Raw genomic sequence first — 3,726 nt, 5'->3', positions numbered from 1 at the left:
TAGCACAGCAGTATTCCATTACATTTATGTACCCCAACTTGTTTAGCCATTCTCCAATTGATTTTCATCACCTTGATTTTCAATTCTTTTGTGGCCACAAAAAGAGCTGCTTCAAATATTTTTGTACATATGGGTCCTCCTCCCACTTGTATGATATCTTTGTGATACAACCTTAGAAGTGATATTGCTGAGGAAAAGGGTACTCACATTTTTTTATAGCACTTGGGCATAGTTCGACATTTCTCTCCAGAATGATTGGATGAGTCCACAATTCCGCCAACAGTGTATTAGCTTTCCAATTTTCCCACGTTCTCTCCAACATTTATCAATTTTTTCTGTTTTACCTTCTTAGTCAATCTTACTGGTGAAATGTGGTACCTCAGAGTTGTTTTGATTTGCATTTCTCTAATGAACAATGATTTAGAGCATTTTTCACATGCTTATAGATATCTTTAATTTCTTCCTATGAAAACTGTCTGTTCATATCCTTTCATCATTTATTAGTTGGGGAATGATATGCATTCTTATATATTTGAGTCACTTCTCTGTATATTTCAGAAATGAGACCTTTATCAGAGATACAGGTTGTAAAAATTCTTTCCTAGCTCTCTGCTTCCCTCCTTATCTTTGTAACATTGTCTTTATTTGCACAAAACTTTTCAATTTAATGTAATCAAAATTAACCATTTTTCATTTTTTAATGCTCTCTAATTCTTGTTTGGTCATAAAAATCTTCCCTTCTCCATAAATCTGAGAAGTAAACTATTCATTGCTCTCCCACATTCCTTATAGTATCAGCTTTTATACCTAGATCATGCAAATATTCAGGTGTTATTTTGGTATATGGTGTAAGATATTGGTTAATGCCCAGTTTCTGCCATACTATTTTCCAGTTTTCCTAGCAGTTTTTGTCAAATAATGGGTTCTTATCCCAGAAGCTGTTGTCTTTGGGTTTACCAAACAGTAGATTACTAGAATCATTGACTGCTATGTCTTGTGTACATAATCTATTTCACTAATCCACTTTTCTATTCCTCAGCCAGTACAAGTAGTTTTGATGACTACTGCTTTATAATATGGATTCAAATCTACTATGACTGGGCCACTTCCCCAGCTTTCTTTTCATTAATTCACTTGATATTCTGGACACTTTGTTATTCCAGATGAATTATTTTTACTATTATTTCTGTCTAAAATAATTTTTCATAAATTGATTGGTATGACACCAATTATGCAAATTAATTTAGGTAAAATTGCCATTTTTATTATATTAGCTCAACTGAGCCACAAACAATTGATTTTTTCCAATTATTTAGATCTTAAATTATTTGTGTGTAGAGTGTTTTGTAGTTGTGTTCATATAGGTACTTGGTTTGTTTTTACAGATAGATTCCCAAATATTTTATAATGTCTACAGTAACTTTAAATGGAATTTCTCTTTCTTTTTCTTGTTACTGGATGCCATTAGAAGTATATGGAATTCTGAGTTTGTATGCGGGTTTATAATTTAAATCCTAAAATTTTGCTAAATGCATTTATTATCTCAAGTAGTTTTTTACTTGATACTCTAGTATACTCTAAGCATATCATCATATAATCTGCAAAGAGTGATAACTTAGACTCTTCTGTGCTTAATCTGATTCCTTTAATTTCTTTTTCTTCTCTTACTGCCTGTAAAAGGAAATCTTCTGTCATATTTTTTTAAATGTTGGGACATTTTAAAAATCAATTCATTTTAATTATGTTAAGAACTACCTGATGTAGGATAAGTCTCAACAAGAAATGATCTTCTTCATGCTTAAGAAGTCCATTGAAATGGACTTTTAATGGACTTTTAGTATCAGGGGGTGGCTAGGTAGCACCGTGAGTAGCACCAGCTCCAGAGTCGGGATGATCTGGGATCGAATCCAGGCTCAGACACCTAGTATCCACCCAGAAACACCTGGCCATGTAACCTTGAGCAATTTACTTAACCCCAAGTGTTTAGGGGTGGTCAGGTGGTGCAGTGATTAAGAGCACCGGCCCCAGAGTCTGGATGACCTGGGATCGAATCCGGGCTCAGATACTTAGCACCACAACCAGAAATAACTGGTCGTGTAACCTTGAGCAAGCTACTTAATCCCAATTGCTTAATAAAAAAAGTGTCAGATCTTTAAAGTTAGGTTGCATTTTTAACTTATAGACAAAAATAAAATTTAGTAGCATGATAATGGCTACTGGATAAATACTTAATTTTGGAAGAATACCCATCATTTCAATTAAATTAAGACAAACACGTATTTTTGTTTAAAAGAGTAGATAAAAAGCTAAATAGTAGTATAAAAATTGTATCCACAATCTGCTAATGTGACTTCAATTCAAAAAACATCTAAAATGAAGTTCTTTAACTGATTTGCTATATTTGGTTTATTTTCAGGTGAATTAGAATTCCACTTGAAATCTGTATTCTAAATACATGGAAAGTCAGAATAATGTCACCAAATTTGTTCTCTTGGACTGTTCCAGAAGCAAGAAGTTAAAATGATATGTTTTGTAATCTTCCTGCTCTGCTCTTGTGCCATCTTCTTTGGGAACATTATTATCTTCATCACTCTCCTAGGAAGTCATTTAATCCACCAACCTATGTACTATTTTCTCTGTCATTTATCCTACATGGATCTTGCCTTTACTTCCACTCTGGTTCCCAGGCTACTCAGGGACTTAATTGCCAAGCAAAATTCCATCTCCTATAATAACTGTATGACTCAGCTCTTTACTGCTCATTTTTTTCAGGTGTTGAGATGTTCATTTTGGTGTCTATGGTCTTTGATCGTTATGCTGCCATTTGTAAACCTTTGCATTACATGATAATTGTGAATAGACAGAGATTCTATATAGAACAGATGCTCGTGATGGCCTGGTTAGTTGCCTTTTAGCATGCCATTGCTCAGATGATGATGGTTGTTAGATTACCTTTCTGTAGCCCTAATCAAGTTGATCATTATGCATGTGATGCAAAAGCCCTCTTAAAACTTGTCTGCGCTGACACATGTACTGCAAATATCTTAGTCATTGCTACTACTGGGATGGTTGTGTTGACCACCTTCCTAGTTTTGGTATCATCTTACATAGTCATATTATATAACCTTAGGAACCATTCATCAGCCACTCAGCATAAAGCCCTCTCCACCTGTGCTTCCAATGTCATGGTGGTGGTTCTGTTCTTTGTACCTTGTATTGCCACCTATATCCCACCTCCCAGTGGCAGCCAAAATGATAAAGTCCTCAATGTTTTACACAGTTATTGCACCCATGATGAACCCTATCATTTATACACTGAGAAATACAGAGATGAAAAATTCTATGCAGAAGGTATGGCCACAAAAAGTGTTTTTTCCTATTCAAATAAAAGAATTTTAATTTGATTTTTCATTTAAGGACAATTGAAGAAATGACAACATGTTATTTTCACCATTTTTTCAGGGCTGAATCTTATTTTTCTCTTCTTTTCCTTTAATTTATTTGTAATATTAAAATGATTTTTGATTTTGAAATTCTCTTCTCCCTCCCACCCCTCTTTTACCCATTGAGAATGCAATAAATATACCAATTATACATGTAAAATCATGCAAAACATTTTTCCATGTTACCCATTTCACAAATAAAGCAAGAAACATAATGAAAATCAAGAAAAAGTTCATTTTTCACTGTGAATAGGGATGAACTTATTTTTTTTAATCCGTGTCA

At 33.9% G+C, this 3,726-nt stretch overlaps 1 pseudogene; it reads left to right on the top strand.

Annotated features, from left to right (window-relative positions):
• The first annotated feature begins 2,455 nt into the window (after nucleotides 1-2,455).
• Nucleotides 2,456-3,399, top strand: LOC138163327 (olfactory receptor 4P4-like; annotated as a pseudogene).
• Nucleotides 3,400-3,726: the final 327 nt, after the last annotated feature.

Source organism: Petaurus breviceps, unplaced genomic scaffold (genome assembly GCF_028583685.1).
Source record: "Petaurus breviceps papuanus isolate PSGF00001 unplaced genomic scaffold, PetGlider_PUasm1.0 188, whole genome shotgun sequence".
NCBI lineage: Eukaryota > Metazoa > Chordata > Mammalia > Diprotodontia > Petauridae > Petaurus > Petaurus breviceps.
Note: the sequence above shows the minus strand (reverse complement) of the source record. Positions and strands in the feature narration are given on the sequence as shown.